The sequence below is a fragment of the Geotrypetes seraphini genome, chromosome 2, assembly GCF_902459505.1.
Source record: "Geotrypetes seraphini chromosome 2, aGeoSer1.1, whole genome shotgun sequence".
Taxonomy (NCBI): domain Eukaryota; kingdom Metazoa; phylum Chordata; class Amphibia; order Gymnophiona; family Dermophiidae; genus Geotrypetes; species Geotrypetes seraphini.
The window spans coordinates 171,066,291-171,087,732 of record NC_047085.1 but is presented as its reverse complement, the minus strand read 5'-3'; the positions used below and the strand labels follow the sequence as shown (position 1 = coordinate 171,087,732).

The window sequence follows — 21,442 nt, the reverse complement described above, 5'->3', positions numbered from 1 at the left end:
AAAACGCCTCTTTTCGCTCTATGCGTTTAGAGGCAGGGGAAAGCCTAAGCTGGGTTTAGGTACCAGCTTAGGTTATGGGTACTTGGACGATCAGGCTTTTTGATCATCAAAGTACCCATTTAGGTCACTTTTTAGACTTTTTTTTTTTTTTATTATGAGCCCCATTGTGAGTGTGTGGGCTGTGGGCAATTCTCTAGCCTAGAAACAAGTTATGCTAGGTATAATCAAGAAGGGTATTACAACCAGAATGAAAGAAGTTATCCTGCCGCTGTACCGAGCAATGGTGCGTCCGCATCTTGAATACTGCGTCCAGTACTGGTCACCGTACCTTAAGAAGGATATGGCGTTACTCGAGAGAGTTCAGAGGAGAGCAACACGACTGATTAAAGGGATGGAAAGCCTCTCATACGCTGAGAGATTAGAGAAGCTGGGTCTCTTTTCCCTGGAGAAGAGGAGACTTAGAGGGGATATGAGAGAGACTTACAAGATCATGAAGGTCATAGAGAGGGACAGATTCTTCAAACTTTCAGAAAATAAAAAAACAAGAGGGCATTCGGAAAAGTTGAAAGGGGACAGATTCAGAACGAATGCTAGGAAGTTCTTCTTTACCCAACGTGTGGTGGACACCTGGAATGCGCTTCCAGAGGACGTTATAGGGCAGAGTACAGTTTTGGGGTTTAAGAAAGGATTGGACAATTTTCTGCTGGAAAAGGGGATAGAAGGGTATAGATAGAGGTTTACTACACAGGTCCTGGACCTGTTGGGCCGCCGCGTGAGCGGATTGCTGGGCGCGATGGACCTCAGGTCTGATCCAGCAGAGGCATTGCTTATGTTATGTTATCTAAATGTTTTGAATACTACCATATATGTACATAGTGTGCATGTTAATATGATGCCTAAGAGCTATTCTGAAAATATCCATTTAATTTATATTTGCAAGGGGGCATGTATAGGGGTAAAGCATTGGTGAGCCATGTGCAGACCTCCCACTTACAGGTAAAATTTACAGAATACTATAAGTTATATATGCCCCTACCATACTTAAGAGCTTGCACTTGTACCAGCAATGTGACTGGCATAAGTTCAAGTGGCTGAATGTTAGGCTATATGAAATTGCCTTTATAACCTTATAATACAAGCAAATTGGCTAAGTACTGGTTTATGCTTGGCTTAATATCTTAATCAGGGGAGGAAAAGACTTCAAGTGCTCTAAGAGACAGAGCTATAGACAAGTCTAACCCTGTTTTCAATATTAGAGCTATCACAAGTCATTAAAATCTCCTCTGTCTTTTTATAATTAAAGCTCAAAATTCACTTTCTTTGGTATTATGCTATATACAATACTGTTATAATAAATAATTTACTTAGCTTTGAACTGAGCAGTAGCAAACATCCTTGTTTCCTTAAATTTCAAGCTAGGCTATTCATATAATGCTCAGTGTTTGGTGCTCGATTCACTCAATTGGCGTTAGCCTGAACCATTGGTACTATGCTCAACAGAGCTTCTCCATTTCAATAAAAGGCTTCCTCAGAAGCAAACTGCCCTCTTTAGCTGGACCAATTTGTTCTAAAGCATGTTTCTAGAAGGCAAACATAAACAACATTGTAGGTTCGGTGAGAATGGGAAAACTCACAAGACCAATGTAGGAACTTGGGGTAGCCATTTTTGATACCAAATCTACATGGAGCAGGAGTGTAGGAAGATTGCCACAGGTACATTAGATAGATTATGAGCCCGCCTGAAAACTTCTTGAGGACCTGAATAAATGTATGTAAACCGTTCTGAACTCCCCTGGGAGAACGATATAGAAAATTGAATAAATAAAAAAATAAGATTGCTCTTGCCCTGCTTCACCGCTAAATCACCAGGCCTTTAGAGGTAAGTTCTGGAGGGGTCCAGAAAGTGGGAGGGAGGCGGGGTGGTAGACACTATTGAATAATTGAATCTGTGAATCCTAAACCTGCAAATATGGAGGGGAGAGTGTAGTTTCTTAGTTAAAAGGCATAATTGTAGTTCAAAGGTAAAAGTATTTAAATGTTTGTGGTTTACCGAGCCCAAGATACTCTCCGTGGCTAGTGGCTGCCCTGCTCCAAAACCAGGTTGCAGCAGTAGCCAGGTATCATGTTATGGGCCCAGCCAGACCCCAGAGCAGGTCCACATATATTCAGCATAAGCAGTTGGCTTACCTAAGCTAAGCCACTATCTCATCTTGACAGTCTTTCTCACAGTTCCAGTGCTTCCCTGAGTCTCTCCTCCATCCAATTTGTTTCAATTTACATTTTTTTAATTTTTTCTTCTTAGCTATTTCTGAGCAAGAATCCAAAGCTCTACCCGGTACTCTGCTTGGGTTCCTAGTGCTGAAATCTCCATTAAAACCTACTCCAGCCCATCTACACCCTCCCAGCCATTGAAGCCTTCCCCAGCCCATCCTCCACCAAATGGCCATATACATACACAGACCATGCAAGTCTGCCCAGTACTGACCTTAGTTCAATATTTAATATTATTTTCTGATTCTAGATCCTCTGTGTTCATCCCATGCTTCTTTGAACTCAGTCACAGTTTTACTCTCCACCACCTCTCTCGGGAGTGCATTCCAGGCATCCACCACCCTCTCCGTAAAGTAGAACTTCCTAACATTGCCTTTGAATCTACCACCCCTCAACCTCAAATTATGTCCTCTGGTTTTACCATTTTCCTTCCTCTGGAAAATATTTTGTTCTATGTGAATACCCTTCAAGTATTTGAACGTCTGAATCATATCTCCCCTGTCCCTCCTTTCCTCTAGGGTATACATATTCAGGGCTTCCAGTCTCTCCTCATACGTCTTCTGGTGCAAGCCCCCTATCATTTTCATTGCCCTCCTCTGGACCGCTTCAAGTCTTCTTATGTCCTTCGCCAGATACGGTCTCCAAAACTGAACACAATATTCCAAGTGGGGCCTTACCAATGACCTGTACAGGGGCATCAACACCTTCTTCCTTCTACTGGCTACGCCTCTCTTTATACAACCCAGCATCCTTCTGGCAGCAGCCACTGCCTTGTCACACTGTTTTTTCGCCTTTAACTCTTCGGACACTATCACCCCAAGGTCCCTCTCCCCGTCCGTGCATATCAGCTTCTCACCTCCCAGAATATACGGTTCCTTCCGATTATTAATCCCCAAATGCATTACTCTGCATTTCTTTGCATTGAATTTTAGTTGCCAGGCATTAGACCATTCCTCTAACTTTTGCAGATCCTTTTTCATATTTTCCACTCCCTCTTCGGTGTCTACTCTGTTACAAATCTTGGTACAAACCATTCCATCTCCAACCTGCTGACAACATCGGACGACTTCAGAACATTCCGTAAAGAAATCAAAACCCTGCTTTTTAAAAAATTCATCCAAAAACCTTAAACCCACTTCACCTACCTCCAGCTAAGTTCACTTACCTCCAGATAATTCACCTACCTCCACTGAATTCATCTACCACCAGATAATCCTCCCCCAAATATCACACCTAATCACCCTTCAAGTAAACAGACCCCTAAAAAAGATTGTAATCTTGCCTACTCTAACTGTATTCCATTTGCTAATATCACACAGCTAGGCACTGTCAGTTTACTATCCAACCCGTAAGATCCCCTAGAAAAAAAAAAAAAAAAATTGTATCCTCACTGGAAAATGTCCAGTAAAATCCTCTGTAATGTGATCATCACTGGAAATGTCCAGTCAAATCTTTTGTAATCCGCCTTGAACTGCAAGGTATAGGCGGAATAGAAATCCGTAATGTAATGTAATGTAATGTATCATCTGCAAAAAGGCACACTTTTCCTTCTAACCCTTCAGCAATGTAACTCACAAACATATTGAACAGGATCGGCCCCAGCACCGAACCCTGAGGGACTCCACTACTCACCTTTCCTTCCTCCGAGCGACTTCCATTATCCACCACCCTCTGGCGTCTGTCCGACAGCCAGTTTCTAACCCAGTTCACCACTTTGGGTCCTAACTTCAGCCCTTCAAGTTTGTTCAACAGTCTCCTATGAGGAACTGTATCAAAGGCTTTGCTGAAATCTAAGTAAATTACATCTAGCATATGTCCTTGATCCAGTTCTCTGGTCACCCAATCAGGTTCGTTTGGCACGATTTACCTTTTGTAAAGCCATGTTACCTCAGATCCTGTAACCCATTAGATTCAAGGAAGTACACTATCCTTTCTTTCAGCAAAACTTCCATTATTTTTCCAATAACTGAAATGAGGCTCACCGACCTGTAATTTCCTGCTTCATCCCTGTGACCACTTTTGTGAATAGGGACCACATCTGCTCTCCTTCAATCCCCAGGAACCACTCCTGTCTCCAGAGATTTGTTGAACAAGTCTTTAATAGGACTCGCCAGAACCTCTCTGAGCTCCCATAGTATCCTGGGATGGATCCCGTCTGGTCCCATTGCTTTGTCCACCTTCAGTTTTTCAAGTTGCTCATAAACACTCTCCTCCATGAACGGCGCAGAATCCACTCCATTTTCTCATGTAACTTTGCCAGACAATCTCAGTCCTTCTCCAGGATTTTCCTCTGTGAACACAGAACAGAAGTATTTGTTTAGCAGATTTGCTTTTTCCTCATCACTCTCCACATATCGGTTCCCAACATCTTTTAGTTTAGCAATTCCATTTTTCATCTTCCTCCTTTCACTAATATATCAGAAAAAATTTTTGTCTCCCTTTTTTACATTTTTACCATTTGTTCTGCCTGTGCTTTCGCCAGACGTATCTCTCTCTTGGCTTCTTTCAGTTTCACACTGTAGTCCTTTTTGCACTCCTCTTCTTGGGTTTTTTTTTATATTTCACGAACGCTAACTCTTTCGCTTTTATTTTCTCTGCCACTAGTTTGGAGAACCATATCGGCTTTCTTTTTCTCTTGTTTTTATTGATTTTCTTCACATAAAGGTCCGTAGCCATTTTTATCGCTCCTTTCAGCTTAGACCACTGTCTTTCCACTTCTCTTATGTCCTTCCATCCTAACAGTTCTTTCTTCATGTACTCTCCCATTGCATTAAAGTCTGTACGTTTGAAATTTAGGACTTTAAGTATCATGCGGCCACGTTCCACTTTAGCCGTTATATCAAACCAAACCGTTTGATGATCGCTACTTCCCAGGTGAGCACCCACTCGATCATTAGAGATACTCTCTCCATTTGTGAGGACCAGATCCAATATCGCTTTTTCCCTCGTGGGTTCTGTCACCATTTGTCTGAGCAGAGCCTCTTGAAAGGCATCCACAATCTCCCTACTTCTTTCTGATTCGCAGACGGAACATTCCAGTCCGCATCCGGCAAGTTGAAATCTCCCAACAGCAGAACCTCCTCTTTCCTTCCAAACTTTTGGATACCCACAATCAGATCCTTATCAATTTGCTGTGATTGAGTCGGAGGTCTGTAGACTACACCCACATAAATAGAAGTTACATCTTCTCTTTTCAGAGCGATCAATATCGCTTCTTACTCTCTCCCCAGGTCCCTTGCATTTAGGTCGCTTGGATATTGATCTTTACATAGAGAGCTACTTCTCCACCTTTTTGACCATCTCTGTCCTTCCTAAAAAGATTAAATCACGGTATGTTTGCATCCCATCCATGTGATTCACTGAACCATATCTCTGTGATAGCGACAATATCTAGATCTGCCTCTAACATCAGGGCTTGCAGATCATGAACTTTGTTACTTAAACTGCGAGCATTTGTGGTCATCGCTTTCCAGCTATTTTTCAGTGGTAATCTCCTTTTTCTTATAGATTTTTGTTTCGTTTCACTTTCCGTTACAATACTAAGAAATGAGTTGCTGATATTGTTTATGTTGCAATCTTTACTACTATCACATCTTTTCTTTTGTCGGGGGTGGTCTCTATAATTGTACTTCATACACACCCCACCCCCACCTTCTAGTTTAAGTGCCTTGAAACATATTGTCTAAATTTCTCTGCAAGGTTTCTTTTTCCTGCTGTAGTAATATGTAGCCCGTCAGTGCAATATAGCTTCTTGTCCTTCCATGTATTTCCCCATCCTCCTATGTACCTGAAGCCTTCTTGATGACACCAGGCTTTGAGCCATCTATTAAAGTCCTCTGTGTTTTTTACTCTTTGCTCTCCCTTTTCATATGCAGGCAGTATTTCAGAAAAAGCTAAAGTCTTTACAAAAGGGGTGATAGAAGGAGAAATGTTGGGCATGGGGCTGGTGGGCAGTGATGAAAGATTCTGTATATGATCCGGGGGATGAGAGAGGGAGAAATGTTGGATGTGGCAGTAGAGGGGGTGGGAGAGATGCATCATGGATCTCTCTCTCTCTCTTTCCCCACTCCCTTTGCAGCAAAGGAGGGAATGAGAGAAAGATAGATGGACAGTGAGAGAGAGGGAGATATTTTGCCAATGGGAATGGAGGAGACAAGAAGAAAAGTTGGACTCAGGGAGGGACAAGGAGAGATGTTGGTTGGGGAAGGGAATGATGACCAGAGGAGAGGAAGCATGCAGGAGGCAGAAAGAAAGAAATGTTGAATGCACAGTCAGAAGGAAGTGCAACCAGAGACTAATAAAATCACCAGACAACAAAGGTAGGGAAAATGATTTTATTTTTCAATTTAGTGTTCAAAATGTCTCAGTTTTGAGAATGTATATCTACTGTCTATATTTTGCACTATAGTTGTCTATGTTTTTTTGGAGCTGTTCTTGAGGTGACATTGCATATTTTAAAGTCATCTGTCTTGAACTTTTTGAAAAAAAAAAACCCCCAAATATAAATGATAATTAACATTTTCTCTGCTTACAGTGTGCTTTGTGTTTTTTAATTTTGTGATTACCATTATGTATTATTAATAAGATCATATTGTGTATATATGAAGAATGAATGGAAGAAATTGCATTGGAATTAGTGTTATTATTATGGGGTTGGGGTTGGGGTGGAGCTTGGATGGTCTGGGGTGGAGCTTGGGCAGGTCTGGGGCGGAACTTGGGTGGGTCTGGGGCGGAGCTTGGGCAGGGGTACTTGGTTGATATTTATTATACTTAGGGGGTACTTGAGTTTCAAGTTTCAAGTTTTATTAAAATTTGATAGTTTGTTTATCGGGCTGCTAAGCAGCGTACAATAAATATAAAATCAGAGGGAATGTATACTAAGACGCATGGACTTAGTGGCACATAATGGTTGAAGGGGAATACCCACAACTCAATATAGGCTTGAAGAAGTTGAGAAACACTGGGCTAGTGTATTCCACCAATACTTTTTCCTCATGCTTGGATGTGGCAAGTAACACCTTCTAATTTTTGCAAGAATACAGGACAGGATTCTCAATTAATGGCTCACTGTGGCTCTGTTTGTCATTTGTGTGTGCATGATGGGAGCAGTAGAATTCTATGACAATAAACAGCATGTAGGATAGACAAGAACATTGTTAGAAATATGTCTAACCATATGTCCTTGTAATTTGTTTTCTTTTAGAGAAACTATTAGATATTTAACAGCTTGCATTTGAGCACCCAGTAGTGCCATTAGCAACAAACCATCAGTGCAGCATTTACAAAAGAAAAAAATTTCGGTTCATGATTTGATGGTCTGGATGAAAGATAGAATACAGTGTCTTATGCAGCTGTTTTACAATCACTTTTAAGCATGTTTCTTAAAAACAAGAAAGTAACTATTGTTGAGGATCAGTTCATCATCTGTCCAGCCCCGGGTTAGGCAATTCTGGTCCTTGAGAGCCAAAGGCAGGTCAGTTTTTCAGGATATCCACAAGAAATAGGCATGAGATAGGTTTGCATCTCAAGGAGGCAGTGCATGCAAAAACATAAGAACATAAGAATAGCCTTACTGGCTCAGACCAATGGTCCATCAAGCCCAGTAGCCCGTTCTCACGGTGGCCAATCCAGGTCACTAGTACCTGGCTAAAAACCAAGGAGTAGCAACATTCCATGCTACCAATCCACGGCAAGCGGTGGCTTCCCCCATGTCTTTCTCAATAACAGACTATGGACTTTTCCTCCAGGAAATTGTCCAAACCTATCTTAAAACCAGCTGCGCTATCCACTCTGGCATTGCATTCCCGAGCTTAACTATTCTCTGAGTGAAAAATATTTTCTTCCTATTGGTTTTAAAAGCATTTCCGTATATCTTCATCATATATACAGTTTTCACTGTGGATACTCTGAAAACCTGGTCTGCCTGGGGCTCTTGAGGACCAGAATTGCCTACCCCTGATTGGCGGTGGTTCTCATTTGCCCCGCCACTAATTTCAGCTCTCTGGACCATGTCATCAAGCTAAGTTGTAGTTTTTCACCTAGGAGTCGGCTGGGGGACTCTCAGAGCGCTCTACTCTGTCCTTATCTTAGCACTATAGCGTTGTGATTAATTTATCATGTAATTATTTCATTCTTTTGTGTGATTAATTTGAGCACTCCGGAGGGGGGTCCAGTGATGGTGTGCAGGTTATAAGAACATATAAGAACATAAGAACTGCCATCTCTGGATCAGACCTTCAGTCCATCAAGTCCGGCGATCCGCACACGTGGAGGCCCAGCCAGGTGTACACCTGGCGTAATTTTAGACACCCATATCCCTCTATGCCTCTCGTAAGGAGATGTGCATCTAGTTTGCTTTTAAATCCTAGAACGGTGGATTCCGCAATAACCTCCTCTGGGAGAGCATTCCAGGTGTGCACCACTCGTTGTGTGAAGCAGAACTTCCTGATATTTGTCCTGGACTTGTCCCCCCTTAGCTTCAGTCCATGTCCTCTTGTCCTCTTATATTGGACATTATAAATAATTTTTTTCCTGCTCTATTTTGTCGATTTCTTTCAGTATTTTGAAAGTCTCGATCATATCCCCTCACAGTCTCCTTTTCTCAAGGGAGAATAATCCCAGTCTCTTAGGTCGTTCCTCGTATTCCAAGTTCTCCATACCTTTTATTAGCTTCGTTGCTCGTCTCTGCACCCTCTACAGCAGTTTTATATCCTTCTTTTGGTTGGGAGACCAATGTTGGACACAGTATTTCAAGTATGGTCTGGCCATTGCTCTATAAAGTGGCATTATAACTTTCTCCGATCTACTCGTGATTCCTTTCTTTATCATGCTTAACATTCTATTGCTTTCTTTGCCGCTGCCGCGCATTGTGCCGACGGTTTCAGGGTCCTGTTAGTACACCCAGGTCCTTTTCTTGTTCGCTCTTACCCAGAGTTGCTCCTGACATTCTATACTCGTGTTCCTTGTTCTTTCTGCCTAAATGCATTATTTTGCACTTTTCCACATTAAACTTCATCTGCCATTTCTCCGTCCATTTCTCTAAATGACACAAGTCAATCTGGAGTTTCTCACTATCCTTACTATACCTTCACCAGTGTGTGTGAGGCGCTGGAGAATTTTCTCACCTTGCTTATCCTTCACACTGAGGACCCCTCCTTCACCTATTATATTATTATGTTATGTACTAGACATTTGGTGCTATAGACAGAGTGGGCCGCGCTGAGAGTCTATTAGACTTAGTACTGCTCTTTGTGGTTTCTACCCCTTGTCTAGCTGCATGAATCTGCTTCTGATTGCACAAACATGCCCACTGAGTTAAGACTAACATAGAAACATAGAAAAATGAAGTCAGGTAAAGATCATATGGCCTATCCATGTACCCATCCATATAATCTATTCTCCTTTTTTATTCCCTTAGAATTCTTATGTTCTATTTTCCACACATACACCCTTCTGCATTCAAACACTACCCAAACATCCAATCTCATTCGCCACATATTCTTTATCACTCCCACACTTCAGAATCTTCCGTCTCCTCCACACTAAGCACACATGTAGAACCCTCAGTGCATACACCCACATATCTACAATATACTGCTTTTAACTCCTAACTAGAGAATGACACGGGGAAAAAAAATCTGTCCCCGTCACTAGCCCGTCACCGGACCACCGTCCCCTTCACTATCCTGTCTCCGCCGTCCCCTTCACCGCAGCTTCCCCATCCCCACCGTCCCCTTCACCGCCCTGTCCACGTCCCTGTAGCATCCACCCTTCCCTCTCGCCACCTCACTGCCCTTCGGCACCCCTTGCGCGGTCCTTGCATTTCCCTCCCGCCCCCTTTCCTTCACGGCGCGTTTTAAGGTTTGAGTAACTTGTTGAAAGCAGCCGGAGTGTTCGTGCAATCACGGGCATGTGTGGGCGGAAGCTTCTCCTCTGACGCAACCAGAAGTTCAACAAGTCTCAAACCTTACAACGCGCCATGAAGGTAAGAGGGAGGGAGGAGGGAGATAGATAGATTTGGGTAGGTAGGAAGGAGGGAGGAGCCCGTGTGCGATCGGTGACTGCGTTCCCTCCCTTAACTGCGGGGACAAAGCCATTCACCGCTCCACAAGGTGGTGGATGGCCTTGTTCCTGTACCTGTGGTGAACACCTTTCCCCCTCCATCATTTTGGCGGGTTACCCACGGCTACTCGCAGCTAGCCGAGGGTAACATCCACCGTGTCATTCTCTACTCCTAATTCTGACCCACCTGTAAAGCACATATGTCTATTTTGTCAATCCCTCTGTAATTCCCCACCCTAATTGTCCTGTTTGTCTGATTAGATTGTAAGCTCTGTTAAGCAGGGATTGTCTCTTACATGGCTAATGTTTTGTGCTGCGTGCGTCTGCCAGCGCTATACGAGTAGAAATAATAATAAGTAGTAGTATATGCTCTTCTCATACACAAACCCATACCCTCAACACAGACATAAAAGGGTAAATCAAAAAGTAAAGGCAAAATACATTTAAGGACTTTAACAGAAGTAACTGTGATCAATTGAACATATCATTTTTCCACATAGTCCCCATGCATGACAACGCATTTGGTGTATCATTCAACTAGCTCTTGAAGCCAGGTGAGCACCACTTCATTTACTTCAATGTGTTTTGTCTTTTGCTCTCTGAGTCACAGGGATACATCCATGTCTCGTCACTGGTGACAGTTCTCTCCAGAATACTCGGATCTTCTTCATACCATTTCAGGAAATGGGTTTCAACCTCCATACACTGTTACTTATGCAGATCAGTATGCTGTTTGAAAACCCATTGTGCACAGACTTTCCTGTCCCAAGTCATCATGCATTGAGACAAATGCAGATCTACTGTATCGCTGATATTCAAATCTGTAGCCAATTGAGCTAATCCGTTGGTCTTCTCTAATCAAGGCATCCGCCCTGTAATTGTGCTCTTGTGTGCGTGATATTGATGGGTGATCAGAAGGACCTTCATCGGTTGCACCTGTTCTTCCTACTTTAAACCTTTTTACCCACTCATAAACCTTTCATTGATTCATGGTGCTAGATCCATACTGAGCCAATATCCAATTCCTCAGGTCTCACTCCCTCTGCCCAAAGAAAGCACACTACTGCATGTTATTCTTCAATGGTGCAATCTTGCAATGGAGTGTCCATGTTTCTGACCTCGTGGCTGCTACATGACTAAAGGCCTAGCACTGCACTGTGCATGGACTAACTGTCCAACAGGCAATGTATGAGTACATATATTGCATTTTGCTAGCTCTGTTCTAATTATTTCGTAATTTAACAATTGCCTTTAATTTTTGATTTGCCCTCATATCTCCCTCCCTTTAAACATACACAACTCCCCCCTCCCACAATGCATATCCCCATGCCCCAAATATTCCTAAATATATATACAGTATACCTCTGCGAATTTGTGGTTCACGAATCGTGGACTAAGTCTTTCGCAGTCTTTCACAGACTCACAGGTAACAAAAGTGAAAGTTACCTGCAAGTTTTTTGAGTAGCAGCTGGACAGGAGCTCTAGGTTAATAATTCTCACAAGGATTATTTGTTTTTATAAGGTTCTCTGCGTTGTTGTACCATCACATCCTGGACTCCTGAGGAAGGAGTGGTTTCCGAAACAAGAGAACTATTTGTTTGGAATGCTACATTACATTTTTTTCAATAAAGATAAGCCTTTTATACCTTGCACATCGTCTCTGCAGTTGTTCTCCTTGTTTTGGTCATTTGATATCATTGAAGAAATACAAACTAGACTTCTGCTCTGATGTCTAAGCAGAAACTGTATATTGATGATGTCACAATGATGTCAAGATTGTGCATCAAAAAGCCAAAAGAGCTATGGAGTCTGATGGTACTGATGCAGGCTTTATTAAAACAATAAGGTATTCCACAATGGAGAGGACCCAAAACAGTCCGTGTTTTAACCTTTAATGTCTTCTCCAGGGGTCCATTGTTGGCGAGTGTCTTCTTCGAGCATGTGAATTCAAGGGGTCAATCCTAAGATTGTGTATCGGACATGTCCACTTGCTCTGAACCACAGCAGTTGTGAGTAAGGATTCTCTTCTTATTTTCTTAGCCTTTTGGGAATGAGGTTTAGTATGCTATATATATTTCATATGTTTTGCTTGAGTAATGCATTATTAAACATCTTTTTCTATTATTATCAAAGAGGAGTTCTATTCCCCCCCCCCCAAATAGGAGGTTTAGTATGCAGTACTCATCTATATTTTTTTCACGTGCTTTGCTTAAGTAATGCATTATTAAACATCTTTTGACCTTAATATCAAACTGGAGTCCTCTATACCCCCCAAAAATAGAAGCCCCATTCACCAATATGCGGATGCCGCCAGTATGCCTAAGTCGCATCCACCTAACTTGTGCCTACCTAGTGCCCAACTCACGCTCAAAAGTAGACCTGGTTTTGGAACGCCTACAGTTTAGGTGTTAGGTAGATGTGTTAGCATGCTGAGCGGCATGCGATTCTCTAAATGGAATGCTTGCATGTATTCCCATATATGTCAAGATGGGAATAGGGACTTGTATACTGCCTTTTTTGTAGCTTTGGCATTCAAAAAGGTGGGCACAACCTTTGGGTGCAAAGGCAGCAGCTCTACCAGTGAGCCACACCATCCCACAAAATTCTACCACATAGGAGAAGGCAGGTATGCTGATATAGAATAATATACACATTTTGTTTTATCATGTAGACTTAGCAAAGAGGTTTAAAGGCTTATATTAAAATGTGAACCAAATTAGAGAACATTAATATTTTACCAGCAGTATCAGTATTGTTACTCTAACATACTGTAATTTGCTCTACTTCCTTTATGGACAATACATATAAAGCATATGACCACAATAATCTAAATTTAAATTTAATAGTTCAGCTAATACTGTATAAAAACATTAAAATATGTGTACCTCATTTTGTTTGTGATAAGATATAACAGGGCAATATATTCTATTTTCATATTCTTGCATAATTTACGAGCAGTGCATATACTTTCAGTATATGAATTGCTTATTTATGTGATTTCCCCCCCCCCCCCCAATTTTTTTTTGTGTAAATGCACAGTAGAGGCATAAAAAGGGAACCTACTTTGCTAAATTACAGTAAAATGATATAGTTACCACACACTAATGGTCAAAATTAATGTACGGTAACTACAAAATCTTTGTATTTACTGTGGGCATCTTCACTTAGAGCTGAGCCAGAGACAAATCTACTTCCCCCTGTGTTAACTGTATTGCAGGTGCACTGAATGTCACCTATTGAGGTGGCATTAACTGCTGCAAATTTTGTGCTCTGTTAAATGTTAAAGCACAGTATTGTACTGTAAGTTAAGTAGAAGGCACAGCCACTACCAGTTTCCATCCAACCCCTGCCCCATTCCATGTTTGTCAAGGAAGTTAGAATGCTAAGAACAATCCTATAACTAGCTGCCTTCTTTTAGGCACTCTAAGAATGTGAGGTGTGCGCCAATTCTATAATGGAATCTAGGTGCCCAGGTTCCGTTATAAACTATTAGTGTAACCTGATATTGATGGGCCTAAAATATATGCACCTGTAGTTACACCAGCCATACAGTAGACCTGGCATAAGTGTGGGTGCCTAAATTCAGCAGGGACAGTCATAACTTAGACATAACTTACCCACCCATGTCCTGAGCACTTGTATTTACACACTGTGGAGTCTTTTTCACAAGGTACGGCAAGCACTGGCCCAGGCTTACAGCGGGGCACACTCTGGTGTCCTGTATTAAGCTCTAAGTGAAGGAGTTGAAGAGTAGCTTAGTGGTTAGGGAAAAGGGGGCAATGTCTGGAAAGCAGTATATACTAATGCACGAAGTATAGGAAACAAGATTCTAGATCTAGAAGCTGTGATGGAAGAAGATGAGTTGGATACAGTGGTGATCACAGAGATGTGGTTCACGGAGAACCATGACTGGGATGCAGTTTTACTGGGCTATAATCTGTTCAGGAAAGACAGGACAGGAAGAAAAGGGGGGGGGGAGTAGCATTATTTTATTTATTTTAAAATTTATTTCTTGCCTAAAACCTAGGCAAGTTACAACATAACATACATAAAACCAATCTTCATATACAGTACATGACAAACATTTCATACCCTTTATATATTAAAGATCATATTAAAGCCACACAATTGCAGGAAGAGGCACTGTGGATCAATTTGGAAACAGGGAATGGTAAATATATTTACACTAGTCTTTAAGCCCATTACATTAACGGGTGCTACAATAGATGTGTGTGTCTGTCTTGCTTTCTTTTTCTCTCTCTCCTTGGCTGCTGTCTGTCTGTCTTTTTTTTCTTTGTCTCTCTCTCCTTGGATGCTGTCTGTCTGTCTGTCTTCCTTTCTGTCTGTCTCTCTGAGGGAACTAGCTACCGAGGTGGAGAGCGGCCTGCGAGGTTTGCTACAGACAGCCTGCGATCCTCCCCAGGCTGCTTTGAAGAAGAGCAGCAGTGGCAAATTTTGGGGCCTTACAGTGAGTGAGGGCGGGAGAGGGGAGTCGCCGGCGTGTTCCCTGCCTCCGTGTTCGTAAATGGAATTTGGCACGGAGGGACACATCACGCTGTCAGGGAACACACGCATGCGCGCTTAGGGTTTTATTATAGAGGATTGGTGTGATATACAGGCCTCCTTCACAGATGGAAGAAGTGAACAGAGATTTAATAGTAGACATTCAGAATATATCTAAAAGAGGGGAAGTTTTACTAATAGGTGATTTTAACATGCCGGATGTTGATTGGGGTACCCCTATTGTAGGGAGATCCTGGATTCTCTACGAGGAAAACTGTTCCAGAAGTTGGTAAAAAAAGGCATAAAAAGGGAACCTACTTTGCTAAATTACAGTAAAATGGTATAATTACCACACACTATTTTTCTCTGATTTGTTTTAAATCTACTACTTAGTAGCTTTATTTTATGCCCCCTACTCCTAGTAAGTTTGGAAATAGTAAACAAGCAATTCACATCTACCCATTCCACTCCATTCAGTATTGTATAGACCTCTATCATATCATTTCAGAGCCCTAGCTGCATTAACCTTTCCTCATAGGGAAGTCATCTAACCCTTTTATCATTTTAGTCGCTCTTCACTGTACCATATCTAATTCCACTATATCTTTTTTGAGATATGGCAACTGGAATTGCACACAGTATTTCAGGTGCAGCCATACCATACAGCAATACAAAGACATTGCAACATTTTCATCTTTGTTTTCTATTCCTTTTCTGATCATTCCTAAAATTCTATTTGCTTTCTTAGCTGCCACCACACACGGAGCTGAGGGTTTTAATGTATCCTCAACGATGACACCTAGATCCTTTTCCTGGGTAGTGACTCCTAACACAGAACCCAGAATCATGTATCACTTTGCACTTGCTCAAATGTCATCTGCCATTTTAATGCCCAGTCTTCTAGTCTCACAAGGTCCTCTTGCAATTTTTCACAATCCTCTTGCAGCTTAACAACTTTATGTCATCAGCAAATTTAATTATTTCACTAGCTATTTGCATATCTAGGTCATTGATAAATATGTTAAAAAGCAGCGGTCCAAGCACAGACCCCTAGGGAACCCCACTATTGACCCTTCTCTTTTGAGAATGTTGACCATTTAAACCCACTCTCTGTTTTCTGTCTTTCAATCTGTTCTTAATCCATAATAGGACATTACCTCCTATCCAATGCCTTTCTAATTTCCTCAGAAGTCTTTCATGAGGTACTTTGTCAAATGCCTTTTGAAAATCCAAATACACAATATCAACCAGTCCACCTTTATCCACATGTTCATTAACCCCTTGAAAGAAATGCAGTAGATTGCCTGTCTTGCCTGTTTAGATTGTAAGCTCTTTCGAGCAGGGACTGTTTTCTTACTCTTTATGATTCTGTACAGTGCTGCGTGCGTCTGGTAGCATTATAGAAATAATTAATAGTAGTAGCAGATTGATGAGGCAAGATTTCCCTTGACTAAATCCATGTTGGCTTTCTGTCATTAAGCCATGCTTGTGTATATGTTCTGTCATTTTGTTCTTTATAATAGTCTCTACCATTTTGCCCGGCACTGACGTCAGACTATAATTTTCCGGATCACCTTGCAACTGGCACTAATTAGTGCCAATAATTGCTTATTAAAATGTCAATTATTGTCACTAATTAGCTTGTTTTTCAATTAAATTGCAAATTTGCACATTATTTTTTTTCATATTATTTTTTATTTTCAAGTTTTACATAAAGTGTACAAAATATTAAAATACAATTTATGAATACACAATATCACTTTTATATCTAATACATCATATTTTAAATATATTTTTATTCCCTCTCCCACCCCCCACCCTTCTATTACTTTTCTATCATATATTACATATTATATATTATATTAAATCATATTATGTAAAAATTATTTTCACTACCCCCCCTCTATGTGTGTCTCTTAAAAGATATTGAAAAGAAGAAAAGAATTTGCACATTAAATTTTCAGTGCTTTTGATAGAATTAGGGGGTGTCAAGCCACAGCTTTAACTCCTAGCAAGCTAATTCCTGCATTATTTGCTTAATACATTTTAGTAAAAGGGGCTTCAAGTACATACTGAAGTGCTATGCCAAGCAGTGAAGGGAGCAGACATCGTTTTCGATGCTTGGTAAGACATGGTGGATTTTTGTCTTCACACCTCGATGCAGCTGAACATGCGAAACGCTGGCCACTGTTGGTACGACTGAACTCCCTACAACAGAGAAGCACTAAAGTGTTTTGAGCTTGTTTAAATTGATTAAAGTCTGTTTGCATTGCATGAAGCCATCCTTTGTGACTTCAGTGAAGGAGGTTTTTTTTAATGCAAGTGATCACCCCGTAGCCCACCTATCTGAATTAACTGAGAGGTGGTGGATTTCTGAGGCTTTTTTCCTCCTCACTTTGACACTTGAGTTGATTTGTTGATATCTGCACTATTTTTATGATAGAACTGTTGTATTTATCAGTATTATTATGATAACAAATAAGACCTATTTGCCCAACTTGCTTCAAACTGATCTCTCTTATCCTGCTTTTCAGAAATTGACTAAGAGTATTATTTCAGGAATATTATGCTTAATAGATGAAGGGCCACCTGATTGTCTGTGGGGAGAGTGGATTTTACACTTGAGTAATTTTTGTAGTCATCAATCTATTAATTTTTGACTGCATGATCCCATTGTTTTGTTGTATACCACTTAGGGCTCCTTTTACAAAGGTGCTCTAGGGCCTTAACGCAATAGCGTGTGTTAAATTCCCAAGTGTGCTAGCCACTACCGCCTCCTTTTTAGGAGGCGGTAGATTTTTGGCTACCGCACGCTATAGTGCATGGTAATTTTGTACGTGCACTAAAAACCCTAGCGCACCTTTGTAAAAGGAGCCCTTAAAGTCCTAGAATTCAATTATTTGCCAATGCCTTCTTATGCTAAGGTATATTTCAGTTGATAATCGCCTTTTAGAATTTTTGGACAGCAATGTATGATTTAAAGCTTGCTTGTATTTCTGAATTGATTGAATTTGCACTCTATCCCTGTTTATAACAGGGATGATTAATGATGTTGTTTAGACATGTCTATGTGATAATCGTAGGGAAAGATTTCCCCCCTCTTTTATAAAGGTGTGCTATTATCCTATGGACGTGTTAGCAGTTAGCGCATGCTAAATCCATGCTAAAATGCTTAGCATGCCTTTGTAAAAGAATTCCCTTATGTATGTGGTATGGAAACCACATACTTGTATGCGGTAAACAAATTTTTAAATAAATAAATACATTTCTAGACCGGGTTATCATCCTGTATATTCCTTTTTGTTCATTACGATCTGTGGAAAAAAACCTACTTACTATTCCATCCTTACGAATTATAAATACTAGATGTAACACACTTTTTTCTGTCACTGCTCCCCAACCCGGAACCTACTACCAGCTCTGGTCAGAGAAGAAAAAAACCTCAAAGTTTAAATCAAAATTATAAAGTTACCTATATAGGGACGCCTTTAATTAATTTGCCTTCGAAGTTCAGTTAACATTTCCATTCGAAGCAGGCAAGCACTGATCTAATAAATCTCTTATTGTTTTATTCCTTCTTTGTTCTCTTTCCTATAGCACATTGTAGTTCCTCCCTGCATTTCCCTCTTATCGAATGTATGTCTGTGATTCCTTAAAAATTGTTTGTCTCCCCTATTTTAATTTTTATTGTTCATCGCTTTGTAATCTATGAAAAAAAGCGATTTTATCAAATATGAATTAAACTTAAAACTTTAAACCTAATACTTATGTAAATGGCAGCATATCAGTTCCACTACATCCAATCCCTGAGCAACAGCATAGACACCCAAAATCTCCACATGCTGACCTCTTTGCGTTCATTTGGTGCTTGGTGCTTTCCCCATATTTCTTTCAATTCTATGACAGTTGTCACCTTCACCATCACCCATGGCAAGACATTCCATGCAGCCCCCATGCTATCTCTTTGAAAAGAACCCCCCCCCAAAAAAAAACAAAAAAACCCACCATATAAAGTCAACTAGCCCAGACTTTTTCCTTGTTTTGCTATTGTCAGATTCATTACGAGGGATTCTCAAGGATTGAATTACTCTTCTCCGGCTATATTGCAGGTTCAAATGTGAAGTCTGACGATACCTTTTATTTCATGGCACTGAGGAACAAGGCTGTCTTTTCCTACATATCTGTATTCCAGAAAACTAGTCCCAGTCCAGTTCTTCGCTGTCCTCTGATGTGCTCTGTTATAAAATAAAGTTTTAGGCATCTCAATCTTTTAATCATTTTATCTTGGAAAGATTGATTTTAAAAAAAAGTAAAGAGTGTACAATTGCTTTTCAACTGCCACATTTCATAGTGGAGTATAAGCCAGAAAGGTAAAACATGTGTCTAGATATCCTTTTTTCTTGGGCTTCATTTGTTCTTTGCTCTATAATCCTTTTCCATGGAGAACTCTTGCTGCTTAGCTATTGCAGAGCAATGAATCATTCTGACTGGAGGCAGTTAAAGCCTGAAATCTGTACATCCCTCTAGTATAATCAGTAAAAGCCTAAAGGGCATTTATTTATTGTACAAATCCTTACACACAGTGATTTTTTTTTTGGTAGTGAACCAGTAGTTTAAAATATCATTTTCCTTTTGGTATATGTGAAGTCTGATTGAGCATAGGACCCCTATGTAGAAAAATAGATTGTCCAGGTAGACATACGAGGAGGTGCTGAAAAGTTCTCAGCCCAACCAAGAAGAACATGACGTGGATACGGTTCAATCAGTGAACTGAAACAATATCAAAACATAGAATTTCGTTTCTGCAAATTGGCGCTTAATGAAAGATCCACACACTCAATATTCTTGGGAATTAAAATATCTAAATATAAATTTTCTGTTCTAGTTAACACCTTCTACAAAAAAGAAAATCTAATATCTTAATAAAATATATTAAAAGTATAAATATTCAATGATAGTGCTCAGTGAAAGCCATTTAGAACTTCAAGGCATGAAGAGCACGGGACTCTACCAGTTCAGCCTTAAATCCATCATAGCACCCCTCCATTCCTACCACTAATAAGAAAATTCTTCGACCCAGCACAATTCAGGCTAATTGTCCAATCCCTAGTCTTAGGTCTACTGGACTATTGCAATTCCCTGTATCTACCTTGTACTGCCAACATGATAAAACAACTTCAGACTATACAAAATACTGCCCTCAGACTGATCTACTCCCTGAGAAAATATGATCATATTACAACTGCCTTCCTAGACTCTCACTGGCTACCTATGCAAGCACGAATTCGATTCAAATTCTACTGTCTATTATTCAAAGCATTAAACGGCTCCGCCCCCCTATCTAAACAACCGCCTAAACCAGATCCTCACCTCAAGACAAAGAAGAACTCCGAAGCCTTTTGCCTTCCCTCCACTCAAGGGCACTCAACGCAAAAAGATGTTTGATAACCTTCTGGCGACGCAAGCAGCAAAACTTAACCACTCCATCTCCAACCTTTTGACGGCAACGGGCGACTTCAAAACTTTTCGAAAAGAAATCAAAACCCTACTTTTCAAAAAATTTATCCAGATATCTTAACCCAACCCTTCCCCTCCTCCTAGATAAATTCTCACCCAAAACCTCCACTTAAATAATCTCTTCCTCCCCAAAACACCAACCAAGTATTCAGATCCCTGAAATGTAACGTAATCTTATTTGTACTCTAACTGTAATCTATTTGTTATATCACACAGTAACGTACAGTCAATTTAATATCCAATTTGCAAGTTCTTCCGGAATTAATCCAGCTACCTCTCCTCCCTTGTAACCAAAAAAAAAACCAAAACCAAAACTGTTGTAACTTCACTGGAAATGTCCAGTTAGCTCTTTTGTAATCCGCCTTGAATTGCAAGGTATAGGCGGAATAGAAGTCCCTAATGTAATGTAATGTAATGTATGACTTTTAAAGATTTCAAAAAGGCTAAAGCTGTAAATTTATATAAGTGTATAAGTAGAGGAGTACTTATCTCAGCTGGTGTGCTTTGTTGTTAAGGAGCCCCGGCTTCTGCTTCAAGTCCAATCAAGTGCTCAGTGAGGAAGTTGAAGGATTATCTTATCTTATGGATTGGTTGGATTGTGACTTTTTTGTATTTTTTTGTTTTTTGTTTTTTCGTGTGGAGATTGTTGAATGGTTGGGAACACTGAACACTGAGCACTTGATTGGACTTGAAGCAGAAGCCGGGGCTCCTTAACAACAAAGCACACCAGCTGAGATAAGTACTCCTCGACTTATATACTTATATAAATTTACAGCTTTAGCTTTTTTGAAATCTTTAAAAGTCATAGTGGTAGGAAGGGAGGATTGCTATGATGGATTTAAGGCAGAACTGGTAGAGTCCCGTGCTCTTCATGCCTTGAAGTTCTAAATGGCTTTCACTGAGCACTATCATTGAATAGTTATACTTTTAATATATTTGCTTAATGAAAGATAACACTTTTCAGCTACAGTGGCAAAATAATGCTCAGAATTTAGGAAGCTGGTTGGTTGGGCTGAAAACTTTTCAGGATCCTCTAGTGCAAGGGTGTCTGGGTAAGCATGAGTATAGTTTTCGAGTGTGCCCTAGTTCA

At 40.5% G+C, this 21,442-nt stretch overlaps 1 long non-coding RNA gene across 6 annotated transcripts in view; it reads left to right on the top strand.

Moving 5' to 3' along the window:
• LOC117355427 overlaps positions 1–21,442 on the top strand; it is a 129,544-nt gene that overhangs the window by 65,765 nt on the left and 42,337 nt on the right. For 3 of the 6 annotated variants that reach the window (XR_004538359.1, XR_004538356.1, XR_004538360.1), the window contains one exon: positions 12,240–12,345. This is a non-coding gene — a long non-coding RNA (uncharacterized LOC117355427). Of the gene's footprint in view, positions 1–12,239; positions 12,346–16,885; positions 17,591–21,442 lie in introns of those variants that run through there. The other 3 variants (XR_004538361.1, XR_004538357.1, XR_004538358.1) reach the window with 2 other exon arrangements.